General features: G+C 44.3%; 1 long non-coding RNA gene across 1 annotated transcript; it reads left to right on the forward strand.

Moving 5' to 3' along the window:
- The first annotated feature begins 350 nt into the window (after positions 1-350).
- LOC108447310 lies at positions 351-16328 on the forward strand. The gene is made up of 4 exons (XR_001862800.1): positions 351-10304; positions 14436-14820; positions 15628-15773; positions 15863-16328. It is a non-coding gene; the product is annotated as an uncharacterized LOC108447310 (long non-coding RNA).
- The last annotated feature ends 355 nt before the right edge of the window (positions 16329-16683 follow it).

Below are 16683 nucleotides of genomic sequence, written 5' to 3' on the forward strand. Positions count from 1 at the left end.
CCCAGTCCCCCCCCGAGCCCTTTGTGTGACTAAATTTGGCAGGAGCATGGAGGCGCGCCAGGGCGCCCACGTGTGCGCTGAGCTCCCAGCTGAGAGAGCCGGGGTTTTCTTCCGGGTAAGGAGACAGCCGGGGAGATCAAAGAGTTTGGGGAGCTGGAGCCGAAATGCGCAGTGGAAATAAAGTGAAATTAAATAATTAAATAAATAATAGTAGAAAAGGGGAAAGAAAAAAAATTCCTCAGTCCTGGACGCATGCCAGTCGGAGGCAAGGGGGAGCAGGGGGAGTACATGGTGGTCAGGGGGACCGGCGGGAGGGAGGGGGGAAAAATATTCTCGCAAAAGGGGCTTGCAGTTGTTTTCTGAAAAGAAAAAAACCGAAAAATAGAAGCCAACCAGCGAACCAACAGACGAACGCTTTTGTTTAAAGCCGCCGGGCTGTGGAGCCAAGCGGGATCAGCCGGGAAGAGCCGCCCGACAGCGCGTCCACGAGCGCGGCCGGGCCAGGGCTGCGCGCCCGCGGGGCAGAACTCCTCTATTGCCTGAGAAACGGGCAAACGGCGGCAAAAATCCCCTTCTGCCGCCTGACAGGGCAGTTCGGAGGTTCGAAGGGAGTCTTTCTAGGCAAACCCCCTGCGGTTTTTTCTCCCCCTGGGAAGCGATGTCGAGGGTGGTCCCTCGAGGGGTGGGTGCGCTGGGGGCCGGCGCCTTTTGCGGCAGCCCCCGCTGTGTCCCGCGGCTCCCCGGCGGGCCAGGCGCGCACCCCGCGGCTGAGGGGCAGCGGGACTCCCTTCTGAGCTGCGCGGTGCAGGGGTGGCACAGCTGGGGCGCGGAACGGGAACCCCTGGGGCCCCGCCGCCGCCCTGCACACCCTAGCCGCCCCGGCCCTGCGGGGGTGGTCACCCGGCTCCCGCTGCTCCCTCAGGGCTGCAAAGCACAACAAAGAATGTTGCGTTTTAAAATTTCTCGAATCGAGCCTTTTCGGTGCCTTTTCAAGGCAACGTGACTGAGTTATGCGTGTTCCCTGGGTCTGCGTTTGCCACCCCATTTAGATAACATCCGTGATTTATGTGCAAGTTGAATACATAGGCTGAATTCCCAAATTCCTTCTGAAGTAAATAAATCCTCCTCCTTCAGGACATGGGGTGAGCAGGGCCAGAGCAGGGATGTGGTGATTAGCCCGGGCTCTGCAGTTATCACTGTGGCGTCCTGCACATGCCACTGCTGCACAGCATCACTGGGGAGCAAGCCCCAGGCTGCCTCAGGTTGTATGGATGTGTTTAGAAATATGGACCTGTTCTGTGCCTCTAAAACAAGGATAATACTTCTAAGACTCTTTTTTTACCCTGTGAGAATAAATGCACTGTTGTGTTTAAAGAGGCTCTCTGCTCTTCTGATGAGTGCCTTAGGGAAAGCTGTAAATAACAGATCAGGATTTTTTTGGGTGAAAACCCAGTGTCCTCCCTCACTCTTGTGTCATACCAGGCAGATGGTCCCTTTGGTGGTGCAGTTCCTTTCCAGTGTTTTCACAGGTGACCAGGTACATACCTTTGGATTTGGGTCCAGGTTTGGCTTGCAGACACTGTGGCTCACACTCCATGGCCTATGTACAGCTGCTTATCAGCATGGGTCACTTGCTGTGGCCTCCAGATGACGCCGAGGCCAGCTCCTGGTAGCCCTGAGGGAACTTATGTGTGGTGTGGAGGGGATTTCTCATTGCATGTATGATCATTTCTGTCACGGTGGCTGAAAGGGATCCTTTCCAACAGTCAGGTCAAAAGGATTCTCCCGAGTGAAGGGAACTATTCTGTATTTGGTGCAGATTTATGTTTTAAATGGAGAAAAAATCAAAAAGGGAATAATATGTGCTGGTTTTGAAGACTCGTTTATTATGAGCCTTTATGAAATGTGGACTCATTTTTTAAATTTATAACAAAGGGCATCCCAGCTATGTTTCTAGCAGCTATATCAAAGAGTAACTGCACTTCTCATTTAAAGCTACTTTGAAAGAGATCACATGTAATAGGTATTAGGATATTAAGAGTTTATATGTGCTTTCTTGCTTTTTAATTTACACATCCAGCTTTCCAGTTCTGGGATGCCATCAATGTTCTTAGCCCAGAATTACTCTATTGAAAGAGCTAGGTTTTCTTAGCTCTTGCAACAACATGGGCTTTATGAGATTTGAGTGGGCAAATCTTACCAGGGCATTTTTACTGTAAGAGCTTTTGTTTAGAGAAAGGCATTGGTGGCTCAGATCTCACAAATGTGTTGTTATCTTATTTTGAGATTAAAATAGTCAGCAGTTAGTGGCAGCTTTCTTCTTTTTTTTTAAAGTGCAAGATAAAATACAGGGCGGGTGGCATGGTTTACTCAAATAAATGATGACACAAAGTAGCTTGCAAACTAACTCTTACATCGAGCAGTGCCGTTGCAGGATTATTTCTGATGACTCATCAGATCAGATAATCCACAGAATGTGGATAAAAGGGGACGCAGGACTCAGTACCAAACCCAGAAAGCCACGCTTGGAAAAATGCAAAATATGAGGTTAATGTTGTATTAAAGGTAAGACCTGAAAAGAGCAAGGCAACACGCTGCCCCCCAGCAGGGATTTTTAGGCTGGCATTTTTGAAAGGACCAAAGAGATGTTCAAAGGGAGTAGAGTAAAATATCCCCGAAGGGGCCTTTGAAAATCCAAACTTTACTAGTTTTGTGGGGCACCACATTAATGTGAGATTCTGGCTGAAGAAATGTGTTTTAATTTCAGAGTAGCAGTTTTGCCCATTTACGTCAACATTTCCTACTTTCTTAGAGGTGGAAGTCCTGCTCCTGAATAAATAAATGTTATACGTGTCCCAGAACAGATGAGATTTTCTCCATCCCCATGAGCCAGGATGCCGCACCCTGGGCAGTGTCTGTGGGCAGGTTTGCAAAGGCCCCTCCAACCAAGTCCTGCTTCTGTACCTCTAGCTTGGACTCAGAAGTGCTGGTGAGTGTCTCATGCTGCAACTTCTTGGATGCACCAGGGAAAGCCACTGAGGGCCTTTTGCCGGGGGTTTTGTGGACACGCCGTTGGAAGCCTTATGCTGAAAATGTTTATTTCTGTTTGTACCTGCTTGTACAGTGCAAAATTAGTATCTCGAGCCCCATAAGTATATGAGGTGCTTTGTGGAGCAGTCACCCTTTTACAATAGCACTTGGCATGGCTCTAGCTAGACCTGTTTTGGAATTCAGCATACACCAATTGATATATTCTGCCAAATACATAATGAACATGCAGAGCTGACTGTGCACCAGTGTTTCCTTCTAGCTTTTGAAATGGCGATCATTCCCTTTCTGTGCTCCCAATGAAATCAAAGCATCTTGTAATCCTTTGCTTGTTTGTAAGTGACAGTAGTCCTCTGTTCCCTGACAAATATTGCCAGCAGAAGCCTGGTAGCTCCAGACAAGGTCCTTTGAAAGAGGTGGGAGGAGACAGAGACTCTGCAGGCAACTTTCCAGCAGCAGCTGTGCACTAACGGCATGGGAGTGTGGGAGGCTACTCCCGGGTTAGTAAGACAGTTCAGCAATGCAGTGAATGTGTGCTCCCAGTACATGACTCCTATTTACTTTTTTTTAAATTCCCTGACCTCTGTCTGACCAAGTCCATCGCTGAAACGCAGCTGGATGGGGAGGGGGAACAGCAGCCAGGCTGTACCAAGGATCTTGCTGTGCTCAGTGAAACATGCGGTGCTCCCCCAGGGAAAGTGTTTAAGGCAAGTAATGAGGTGGCGAGTTTTCTTTCTTGCTGAGAAAGTTATTTGTAGGTGGGTCTTATTTTACTGTACCATTTCTCACTTCCCATGGAAGTAACTGCCATTAATTTGCCCGACAGAGGTATTAAACAGTAACAGCTGAATGCCAGTCAAAGGCAGCAGTGTTTGATAGGGAAGTGCCAGAGAAAGAGCAGTTTGCAGGAGTCTGGGGTGTTGTTCAGGGCCTTGTGATCTCAGCCTCTCAGCTTCATGGTTTCAGGTCTGGTAATGATCTGAAAATACAAGTCTTCATGGTGGCTGGAAGGCAGAGAGGCGTGACCTATAGGGACAGCAGTTAGTCTCACCTTTTGATGAAGAGCAAGATCAGTCTGAGTTGCGGCTGGCCATTTCACCTTTAGCTCCATTTTCCTTTGAGTGGGTCTCATGGATAACTTGTGTCCATGTCCAGGGGAAACAGGCAGTTTTGTTTTGCAATTTAGAGTTTCAATTTAGAGTTGCACTTTAGAGTTCTCTAAGGCTGAGGGAAGTAAAGGGATGTGAGCAAAAGTCCTGCTGGTGTGGCTGAGTTGTCAAAGGAGAGGGAACATCACACACAAGGAGGTTTCAGTCAAATTCTGCAGACCTTGACTCATAATCGTGCTGGAGCAGGGACCTACAGATGAGACCCTGAGCTGAAAAAGAGCTGATGAGGTATGACACTAAGGACAGTATGGGGTAGAGGAGAAAACTGTAAGTGAATGGTTGCACTTACAGTCCCAAAATTCCCGGTGCGATGCTGCTCTGAGTCTCCCAGACTGCTTGTGGCTCCTGCTGAGCTCAGCCAGAGCATGGGTGCTCAAGCTCTCTTCAAATAAGCCCTGCCTAAGGGGGGAACAGTTCCTGCCCCACTGAAGAAGGGTAATGAGAGAGGGGGACGCTTTGAGGCTGGCTGGGCTGTTGCAGAGGGTTGAAGCAAGGGTTCAGATTGTGGCCCTTGTTGCTCATCTGCCAGGTTCCACCATGATTTATCAGTCAACCTCTGGCCTGTACATCTCCACAGAAAGCTGTGCTTTCTCTCCTGCTTCTACCTTGCCTCCTCTGCTGCTTGGTGCTGGTCAGAAGCAAGGAGCAGCTGCAAAACTTGCATGTCTGGGTGAGCCTCCAGTCGGCAGCTGAGCCGGCAGTCCTTGCCCACGTAGCAAGGCTTTTCAACAAAACAAGAGACTCCAGATAATAATATTCTTCCTGGCTAAAAGACTTTTACTAATTTCAGCACCTTTTTACACAATGTGTAATTAAATTATGAAGTTTCTTGCTGCAAGATGTTATGGAGGCTGACAGGATGAATGGATTCAGAAAAGGATTAGGCAAATTCATTTTGTCTATGAAACAACTGGTCGGATACAACCTCCAGCTTAAAAAGTCTCTGAACCTCCAATTGCAGGCAGTCATTTCGGGCACAGGGAAGGTGATGCAGCCAAGGAGTGCAGATTGGAAAACCAAAATCTGCAGAAAATTACTCAAGTGCATGCTGTGATGGAAAAGTCAGAATCTGAATTTGCAGCATGCCGTCAGTCGCTGGCCTCAGGCTATAACTAAGATTGATACCAGCTGATGTATGTGTGCCACTACTATGTTGATAATGAAATAAAACTTTCCCTGGTTTATTTTGTCTGTCCCTTGAGGAATTCAGTTTTTCAGACCTCTCTCACAGCGAAGAGTACTTTTTATTACATTTATTTACGTTTGCTGGCTGTGAAGCATCTAAATAGTGTTTCATTAAAAAAAAATCCTTACACGAGAAAGATCAGAAGCATTCCGTGGTATTTGTTTTTCTTTAAAGAGGGTATCTTTGGCATGCAGACAGGCTGTGGCTCACCATTATAAGTTAGCAAAGGATCATCCATGAGATATTAGCCATAGCCAGAATAATATTAGATAATTAGAAAAGTTAGCTTTTAATGGGATTTCATTTAGAATGAGATATATTATTTTGAATTCCAGTAAAATTTCTATTTTTCCTTGAATGCAAACAAACGCCTTGTTATTTTGAGCTCTCTTCCTCTTAAACACTGTGCATTTAGCCCTGATATGGGCATAGGATTCACCAGATTATTCTGCAATAGAAGAGTGCTATCTTTAGTGAGAGCAATTAAGGCAAAGGGGCTGCAGGCCAGAGCACTGGAGCTGTATAAGAACAGCAGAGGCTGTAGATTAAGCTGTATATTAATTACTTGATTCCCTACTTGGAGCTATGAGCAGTGAATTCTTTAATTTTATGTTGCATTTTTAAGGTAGTTTGTGGTTCACTAAAACCCAGAGCATCAGGAGGTTTTGTAGGTAGGTATTAAAATGGTGGAACTACTATGGATCTTTTGAAAAAAACAGCTGAAGCAAACTCCAGAGGTGGATCCAGAGGGAGGGTGCAGGGCAGCTCTTGGAGATATCCAGGTACATTGCTTTATGCAAGCTCTTGCACAGGGCTGCAATAAGATGGATTTACTTCATCCTCACCCTGACCCGGGCTGTGGATTTGATGTTGTCTGAGTGAGTGTCTGATTTGGGCAGGAAGGTCTCCCCTCCTGCTCCACTCCACAGTTTATGGAGCTGCCCACACAGCCTCTGTTACGCATGGTATGCTCTCCAAATTAACAGGTTTCTGCCCCAGAGAAGCTTATGCTCTGGAGGAAGTTCGTATCTTTGAACTTATTTGAATTATCCTCATCGGGGGAAATGAAATATCCTTCAGCTCATTCTCATCTCTCAGAAGATCTTTGTCCCCTTGGTCACACTTTTGTCTCCCTTGTTACTGCTGCACATCCTCCCTGTGGACTCTTCCCACAGCTGGGAAGCCTACAAGATTCCCTGGGGCTGCTCCTGATTTCCAGCCAGGCACCAGGGCAGCTGCCTCTTGCCCAGTGCCCAAGCAGGGGAGGGGGCCCTATTAATGTTACTTTGTTCAGTTGATCTGGGTCTTGTCAAGCATGTGCTTTCAAAATCCTGGCTCTGACCTGGGAAACAGGTGGCACCTTGTTAGCCTTTTCAAGGGGAGTCCTCCTGATCTGCTGTGTAATTTAGGCTCCTGTGTTAAATATAACTCAGTGTGGAGCAACGCCTGTAACCATCGTGCTTGGGCCAGTGCCTGCTCGTCAGTTCAGTGGGGCCCTGCAGAGATGCAAGAGCTCCCACTGGGTGTCCTCCCACCAGGCTAGGGGTCTCTACCTGTGGTGGCTGTCATCTGTCATGCAAGGAAAGCATCCTTTGTACCTTACTCCCATCAAAAGCACAAACACCCATTTACTATTTGGTAGAGGAGGGAATGGCAGCAGCAAGTCTTCACACTGGTCCTGAGATCCTTCCCTACCACAGAACCACAGAATCAATGAAGCTGGAAAAGACCTCTGAAATGATCGAGTCACACCTATGACTGAACACCACCATGTCAACTAAATCATGGCGCCAAGTGCCAAATCCAGTCTTTCCTTAAACATCTCCAGGGACAGTGACTCCACCACCTCCATGGGTAGCCCATTCCAGTATCCAGTTCCTCTGATAATAGACATTAGTGTAATATAACTTAGTAAGTGTCTAATTGTTAACAATTTACTTCTCTGCCCCTTTCCTTCTGTCAGGAGTCTAAATGCCAGCCATCACCTGGATGATGTGGAAAATGCATGGCTTGAGATTGACCCAAGGGCTGAACTTCCTTCAAAATTGTTGTGTGGCAGGAGAATCCCAGGGAGAGACATGGGCTACCATCAGGCCAAGGAAGAAAGTGTCTGTGCTCTGGCAGGATTGTTGGAAGCAGTTTAAACAATCTCTTCCTGGAAAGGCAAGAGGTTGCCAAACCAGGACATTAATTTGTTATTGCCTGCTTGCCCTGACTGAGTTTAGATCACGTAGGTGTGGGACAATGTGAGCACACCTAGCTGGGCTGGTGTGTTGGCTGCACTTTCCCTCAGCGATGGAAGGCTTTCTTCTGTGCAAGTTATTGTGCTGGGCTGTACCAGTAACCATAGTGCTTAGCCCAGGGGGGTTTCTGTAAACGGTGCACCATCTCTTTAGTAAAGGTAAGTCTGGCCATTCAGACACACCAATACAACTGGAAGGCGTTATCAGTAGGCATTTTGCAGGAACACCGATTTATTTAATTTATATAAAAACTGTAGGGACAGCTCTCTAAGTTTGTAAGTCTTTAAAAGCTTAAACCAAATGAAATTATTAGAAGAACACAAACCTACTCACTCAACTCTGTCAGCCCAGCTGCCCTCTCAGAAACCCACCTCTGCTGAATGCAGCTTAGATACACATGATTTACAGTGCATGGTGAGCCTGTGCTGATGCTATCCTGGGAAAGGTGAGACGAGCTCTCCATAAAGCTGAAGGAGCCTCACAACAACTACTGTACCCTGGAGCCCTTGCTCCTTCAAATTTCACAGCATCTGACACAAGCAGCTCTGTCAGCTGTGATGGTTGTGGAGTAGTGCATGCAGAAAAGCTGTGAGCCATTTGGAGCAAAAAAAAAGTAAGACACCTGACAGTATGATGTCACCTGGGAATATCAGGGGCACTCAATAATAACTGCACCTGCATGTTATTTATCAGCCACATTTTGGGGTTGTGTTGGCCATTTCCCTTATGTGCATGAGGATCTTCCCCCCTTCTCCATTGCTACCAAACTCTGAAGTTGTTTGACAGGAGAGTTGGTCAAGTATACCATCCCATCAAGTTCGTGTGGGTTTTTCTGTGTTTTAACCTAGATGTATTTTTTTCATCAAGATTTTGGAGCAAGATTTGTTTTCAGTTTCTTTAAGGGAATTTGGAGCCAGAAAGGAACAAAAAAAGCCTCCTAACACCAAAGGAAATGGTGCCACTGAACAAAGGGTCTCTTGTTTGTAAACTTCGATTTTAAAGTGTTGGTGCATATTCTACTGAACAGTTTTTCATTTTTCACTTGCACAGTGCAATGTTTTAAATACTAACCTATTCAAGAGTCAAGTACTTTTTAGGGCTCTTTGGAGTGTCTCTTCAGTGCTGCGTCTGTTTCTGAGAAAGCTGAGCTGTCTTCACTCCCATGTATCGGTCCTCTTAGCTAATGTATCCAAAGAGAAAAAGGAGAGAGTGTTTCAGTTCGAAGAGAAGCACAGCTAAAGAAGCTGAGCTTAATCTGCCCTATAACCTGTCAGCTGCAGAGCCTTCCTCACTGAATGATCCTCACCTCATGTTTCTTGAAGCACAAGAACAGGACTCTATTTCAGAAAAATAACAACACAGGAACAAAACAAAAAGATCCCACTCCCTTGCTTCCCCCCTCTACTTTCCTTTGAATCTAAACGTGGTCTAACCAGGAGAAATTTTTTTTCTCTGCGCTTCTACCTTAATATTTCTGTCTACATTGCTGTGCCTCTCTCTGCTGCCAAAGCTAAGTGTTTGCTGAATTAAATAAACCATGCTGCACTGACAGAGCTCATGAATGCTGCTATTGTCACCAGAATCCTTTTCGCTGGTCTGACCCCAAATCCTAACGCCAGCTCTGGTGCAGTAAAAAGTGAACAAGAATCAATCATGCTGACAAAACTAAGAGACTCTCCAGAAAGTAATTTTATAGGCTGGTTTTGTCACCACACGGCAAAACTTCGGGTATGTTACATCTGGTCTGGTTTGGAATCACTCCTGTCTGTCAGAAAAGGTTTTTTAAATAAGCAAATGCTCAACACAGTCAAGAAAACTCTTGTCATATGGCTAAAAAATCCCAGGTAATCATTTCAGTTGCAGGGTCATTAATAATACTGGATTTAGTGAATTTCCAGCATTTGCATAATGCAATAGGGAATCCACAGGGAAATGGATTGTTCCTATCTGTATTGTGGAGAAGAACTTAGGGCTGATGCAATATAAAGTCTCTAAGATGAAAAATTTGAGTAATTTCAGACAAGATAGTTTTTTAAGTCCTGAAGAGGAGAGGTCTGAATTTTCAAAACAGAACTGTAATAATTAAAGTCTCCTAATGTTGCATGTCTTAAATGCCTACATGCTATTGTATGTTCCAGAACCATATATTCCTGAGAAGTTCATATAAAATATTGGGTCTACTCTTTTTTGTGTGAGGTCAAGAGACAAACATGTCCAACTTAGTCTCCAGTCGGTCTTTGTCAAAGTACCCAGGGAAAGAACATCCCACCTCAAATCCTATGCTGTTATTTCTTCTGATTCCTACTGTTACTTCTCCTTTTGGACATGCTGAACAGCAACAGCAGCAGCAGAGGTGCTTTGGGTAGTTTTGGGGAGGAGCTGACAGCTCAGACCAGTACTGGAGTTCCAGAAGTGGTATTGACCTAGGGGTTTCAATTTCTCTTCTAATATTTTTGCATGAGGCAGCACCATAAGCATTTTTAGCAACGTTTCCCTCTTTACTTTGTCTTCCTTTCTTACAATATAGCACAAACCCCTCGATGTGGTTGTACAGAGAGCTGCTGCATGAATGACTCGTGCTGTCTCCCGACATTGGGTTCCACTGACATCCATCCTCACCTGAGAACTACTGTTTCTCCCAAAATGGGCACTTCCTGGGTGAGTTTTACAGAAATAAGGAGAATTTTCTTCTTCCTCCTTAAGGTGTGAGGAGGAGTGTCATAGTCTGTAATGCTTTCAGGTTTGTAAGCAGAAGCCCTGGGCCATCAGGGCTTGCTCTGTTCTGGCTCTGGTGTCTTGGAAGATTGTGGGAGAGCCAGCTCTCATGGTCTTTGGAGGCAAGGCAAGAGCATAGCAGGAGAAAATCCCTTCCTTAGCCAGGGGAGACAGAGACCTGCAGCTTTTACAAAATCTCTTGTCTAAACGATGATGCCAACATGCCAACCTTGCCATGGCAGTGAGCAACTGAGCCCAGGTTGCTGTTTGACTCCTGCTATGCAAGCAGAGGCTCGTACAAACCAAACTGATAATTCACATCCACCAGAATTCAGCAGCTCAGAAGTGACTCTTTAAAAGCTTTGGAATAATTATTTCACCTGTGGTCGGAATTTTTTTCTCCAGGCTTGACTTACAGTTTATAAATATGTGAGACAGGCGATTGGTAATTCAGTTCATAGTTTGTATGAACCCTGAAGCTTATGTCAATGCTGTTATCTATTATAGAAATGCAAACATGCTCTTTGATGTGTTATTCTCAGTGACTTGGGAGGATAAAGATGGAATACTCTATGGGCATTTGTAAAAGAAATTCAGAAATTGCAAGTCTACTAGGACCTAACAACATATTTTCATTTATTTTTTTCTCCTTTGCAGTATGCTTGATTACAGTAACTTAAAAACAAGAGAAATATTGCATCTGTCTAGGTTTCTGCAGTAGGAGACCCCAAACTGGTTTCCCTGCTATGCCAAAAGCCCTTTTTTGAGTATGCCAAATGTGTTTTATACTACAGTGGAGGGGAAATTTGGTAGCACAGACGTAGGATTTATTCTGTTGGACAGATTTCCTTGCTAAAGGAGCACCTCCTGCTGGCTCTGCACTACACTGCCCTTGGACTGCCTGCGTTTCCCAGCCTCAGGAATAAAAAAGGAAGCCATGTGGGGGTTCTCGAGATAGAGGAAAATGGTCGTGGTGGGACCAGCTCTGCTGCTGCGAAGGGAGATAGGGAGGGCTCCAGTGACTGACACTTCCCAGTCTGCTACAGATAATATTTATATAGTCCCTAATGGAGTGTTGGTACTCCACTAACTCAGTTCAGGGGCAACACACTGCCTGCTCTCACATTTCTGCAGTGACCCAGCTGAAGTCCACAGAACAGATGGCAGTAAAACTCAGTAATAAGGAAGTGAGAGAGAGCAAAAAGACATTGTGTTTGTCCCTGGCAGCTTCAGTTTGTCCATGAAAAATAGCTCGGAATGATTTTCCACTCAAAATACCTATTTTTTTTTTTTTATTAATGGAGAATGTATAGTGGCTTTGTGGCCATTTTAGTGAATTTTATTTGAAAATATAAAAGCAAGATGTTAATATGTCCTTTTTGATTACTGCCACAACAAGCAGCTTCAGTGGTTTATTTCCAAGCAATTTCTTCCTTGAAGGCTTGTTTTATATATATATTTTTAGGAGGCTGTTATAAAGTAGTTTTCAAAAATAAATAAAGTCGCCCTACAAATGATACATTAAAGCTAAGCAAAATAAGCTATCCTGACCAGAGTGCTTTTCTTCCTTGGAAAACGAAACCAGTTGAAAATACTTGCTGTCATTCTGATGCACAAGAAAAATAAGTCCAAAATATCAACATTTTCCCCAGAATGAGAACACTGCCAGCTCTGACATGTTTCCTTTGGTGATCAAAGCTCTTGGGATGGCTGGAGATGACATAAAGAAAACGTGGTTTGTTCGTTTAAATGCAGTGGGTGGGGAGCATGAGAGAGCAGAGTGTTGTAGGGAGTAGGACTCAAACATAAAATGAGCAGTAAAGATCTGTTCATCAACGCCTTTTGCTAGTAGTAAGCATTAGCACTGTAGCAACAGTTAAAGTCTTCTGTTATTGTTGTTCCTAGAGTCTATAAAGAGGCTGTTGAAATAGGCACCAGTAAACAAGCACAAGGAGACACAGACCTTGTCTCGACAGCAGTCAAACTGGGTTTACGAAGGGATGACCCATGGTTTATTAAAAAAACATTTTCTTCTTTACTGCCGTATTTTAATATTTTGACGCACCCTAATGAAAACCCAGCAGGCCACTGCAAAACGCCCTGCTGTGCCCTGTTGCCATGCAGTGTCTGGCTGGGTGTGCCCTCCGGAGTGTTCCTGCAGCCCCCTCCCTTGGTCGCTTGTCACCTGGGGCTGGCTGCCCGCTCCTGGGGACGACGCCACCAGGGCGATCAACAGGGTTGAGGTGCCACCCATTGCAAACACCCACGAGTCGGCCCAGGCAAATGCCCAGCCAGGACAGTGCTCCCGGTCCTACACCCTGTATGGCACACATTTTACAGAAAAAAAAGATCGGGAAAAAAAATTGGGAAATACTGTAGAAAATGGTTTAAAACTTCTCTGGAACTAGTTTGGTAAATATTGCTGCTTGTAAAGTCAGACTCTTTTTATCTCATAGGAATTGAAAGGCAGAAGAAAATTATGACTAACATATTTTTAAGAATTAGAAAAAAATTACCTAACCCCACATATTTGGAATATCAGAATATTTCCATTTAAGGCTATGATTTTCAAAAGAGCTTATGGGATTGTGGCACCCAGACCTACTCCTGCCCCCATGGAAATGCATATTAATTTGCTATCAACTTCCATGCGAGGGATCAAAACTCTTCAGCTCTCACTGAATTTCCCTGGGAGGTTGGTGACTGTTGCAAAAATCCCAGCTCAAACCTTCTTGCTGTCACTCTGTTTTCTGGGGAAATTCAGTGACTATTGCAAAAATCCCAGGCTGAACAACCTGATAACTCCTGGCTTTCAGGGCAGGAAGCAAACTCTGTGCATCCTACTCAAAACCAGCAGCAATCTCTCTTCTCCAGTTCAGACGGGTCTGACATTTTTGCTTTTTACTTGCCTCAAGCTGGACAAATAGTGACCTGTGTGAAGGCTGTGATGGGTTTGTGTTATTTGGGGATTGATAAGAATCCATGTCTGGGCAAGAGAAAGCAATCCTTGATCTGGCTGTAGCCATCCATTTCTGTTAAGTAGTTCCTGTTTGAAAGGAGGTCTCATGAGCTGGGCTGGGGGTGAAGATGGCTGGGGCAGTGACAAACATATGTTCCCAGCCCATTTCAGTGCCACTGCCACACAGATGCCTCTGTCTTTCAGAGATGAGTGGCAATGTGTGCATTACTTTAATTGCTGCTGCGAGGTCTGTGCAGGGGCTTTCCCTCTCAGCACAGACCATCATCAGCTCCGGCCAGGGGGACACTGCAGCGGCAGAGACGGTCACTGTCACCAACCCATTTGTACAGCTTCCCTGTGTGTGTGTGTGAGGGTGCTGGCACAGGGGTGCACACCCTGCTGCACCTCACACGTGCAGATGGACAGCAGCAATGAGAGGGACTGCTCATAGAAGAAACAAATCTGCTTTACACTAATAGCTCTGGATCTCTGCTTGTTTAGGAACAATACTACTCATGTATCAAACACATAAACCAGCCGTGCTTGCCTGTGCTCTCAGAGCGATGGTAATTACATAGATTTTTGGTCAGTCCTGTCATATTTACTCCACCAAATTGATTAACCTACGTAATGAGTACAGGACTGTGACCAATACTGACCCCACATCAAAGCCTGATACTGCGGCAGTGTGCTGCCCTGAATTTTAATTGTTCAGTAGGTTTTGTAATTAAACCGCAAATGTGCTAAAGAAGAGATTAGGCATTTTAGCTAGCAGTGTAGCATTTTTTCCCAGGTGTGTCAATTGTGTACACTATAAAATGTCCAATGCCTGCCTCAATACACAAAGATCTAACAACATGCCATTTCATAGATGACTAAAGCCTCTTCTATTTTTTTTGCTTGATATATTAAAATACAGAAAAAATGTAATTTATATCCTAAAATTTTCTATATACATTATCAGGTAGCACTAAAGCCCTTGTATAAAGGTATAAAAACAAATCAACAATGAATAAATTAGGACTTCAAGTCTCTGTGAAGTTCCCACAGGCTTGTACACTTGGTCCTCAGAGTGCAAAAGAGCTACTGCAGTCAGATGTGTTTTTGTTCTTCAGGATCATCAGTGTGGTACATCTGTTGCTTCAGCCACTGGCTATGCCAGACTTGAGAGAAAACACGTTGCTCATTAAATGAAGACAACTATCATAAATAAACGAGAACATTTGGAAAACTACCCATGCTTCACTTTTGTTTGAAAGAAGCTTCTCTTTTGGAAGCTCTTGCAACATAAAAGAGAGGAACTGCGCTGCCTCATTCCACATGATTCTTTCCTCTTTCATTTTGCTGGAGAAAAACACGTGTTTCAACATCTGAGTTTCCAGCAAATGTTGCCTTCTACCTCATGTGCCTGCTCCTTTGGCAAGGAGAATTACAGTGTCTCTGTTGGTGCAGCTCCCTGCTTTGTTTTCGACCACACAAAGGAGATGGAACTAGAAGGAGGTGGGTTAATCTGGAATTGAGTGGGTTGTGCTAGAAGGGAGCAACTGGGAAGAAGATCCATCTTTCATTCATAAAATTTTGTTTGAAACATATGGGGACAATTAGGAGCTACATTTTCATCTTGATGAGCTGGGACTTGGGAGCCTGCTTTGAGATTTATTCAAGACTGTGAATCTGGTCTGAAACTATTCTTCTTTGGTGTGCTTGTACTTCTTCCATCTTCCTGTGATTTAGTCCATCTACCAGTGAAGGGTGTCACCAGGACTCACGAAAGGCGATTGTCTCAGTGGGTTTGATTGTGAGCAGGGAGCTTGGCTGAAGGAAGAGCAAAATCCAGGTTTCTTTCCTACAGGAAGACTGTTATGCATAATAATGAGGGCAAGATGACAAAATGTGTCAAGTTTGGGGAGTAGCAGGCTGAGATACAGGCTATTTGTCTCATAGATTTGATAGCCAGAGTTCGTCTAGCATGGGCAAAAAAAAGTAGTCATCTTCTGATACTTGGAAAAAAAAATAAAATTGTATGTAGATATGTAATTTAGTAGAATGGTGAGACAGTCCTTATCTTTTTTAATTAAAAAATCACCCTGCAGACTAAAGAGTACCCACCTGGTACTGCAAAGCATCCTGTAGGCACTGATCTTAACAAAACACTGACAACAGGGACAATCTCTGTTTTGCTTTTCTTTCCTGTGTGCTGCCCAGAAATCACAAAGGCATCTCCGGGAAGATTTTTCTTTCAATGGGGAAATGGTTCATTCAGCCACGTAGTTGAGTTCACCAAATGGATGTGTTTTTCCTTTGCAGTGTGCTCCAGTATGCCTAGATCCATGCTGAGAGCCTTGGAAACCAGTGAGCATTGCTTGGGTGTGAACTTCCCTGCCTGTTTCCCAGCACAGGTTGCTCTCAGGCACAAGATTTTGCAACCTATTTTGGCTGGTCCTGCCATGAAGGTATTTTCTGCATGCTGGAGTTTTTAAGAGTGCTGATTTATGTCATTTTGGCAACCATGTACTGACATTTTTCTACCATTTTGCAATAGTTATTCATCCATTTAAGCATGTGACCAGCCTTGATAAATAAGTGAGGACTCTTAAATGCTGACTGCTGGAATCTACAAAGAATGATGCCTGCATGATCACACCTGAATATGCACAGCACCTTGCTTCCCTGTCCAGAGGCACGCTCTCCTCTACAGAAAATACCCTACCTGCCATGCCGGACCTTCTTGAATGTATTTGCAAGGACTGTGCATTAAGTAAAACACCTGCTGTCTAAAGAAAATAATGTAGCCCCGCTAAAAATACCAATGTGTTGTATTCTTTAGGAGTGACTGCATGCAGCTGTAGGAGCAGATTTTAGATTGCAAACAAGATCTCCACATTTTCCATCTGTCTAAAGCTTGCAATGACAAAAGACCTTGCAGTACATAATGATGACTCCAAATAAACATATATAAATACACCAGATAAATAAAAGTTTTTGCTTGCCAGAGTTCTCAAGCTCTATGAAATAGCTTTTGACTCTTAAATTGAGACAACAGTTTTCAAATAAAATTAAATGAGGTAACCAAAGACTGAAATCCTAATACAAGAATTAAGAGGCAAGAAAAGTCATAAACAAATTACTGATATATAATTTTCAGGTAAATATGTTAATTTAAAATAAGTTTGCATACCCATTTGAAAGATGTAATTTCAAGAGAGAATAACCAGTTTAAAATTAATATAATTTATTAACAATTAAAAATTATAACACAAGCAGAGGGAGGTTGGAGGTGAAATATTGAGTTTCCTTTGATAGGTAGAGTAATTATGAAGTATGCTTTTGAAGTTCAAGAAGAGAGCCTTAGGACACAACATT

This window comes from Corvus brachyrhynchos, unplaced genomic scaffold, assembly GCF_000691975.1.
Source record: "Corvus brachyrhynchos isolate BGI_N302 unplaced genomic scaffold, ASM69197v1 scaffold175, whole genome shotgun sequence".
Classification (NCBI taxonomy): domain Eukaryota; kingdom Metazoa; phylum Chordata; class Aves; order Passeriformes; family Corvidae; genus Corvus; species Corvus brachyrhynchos.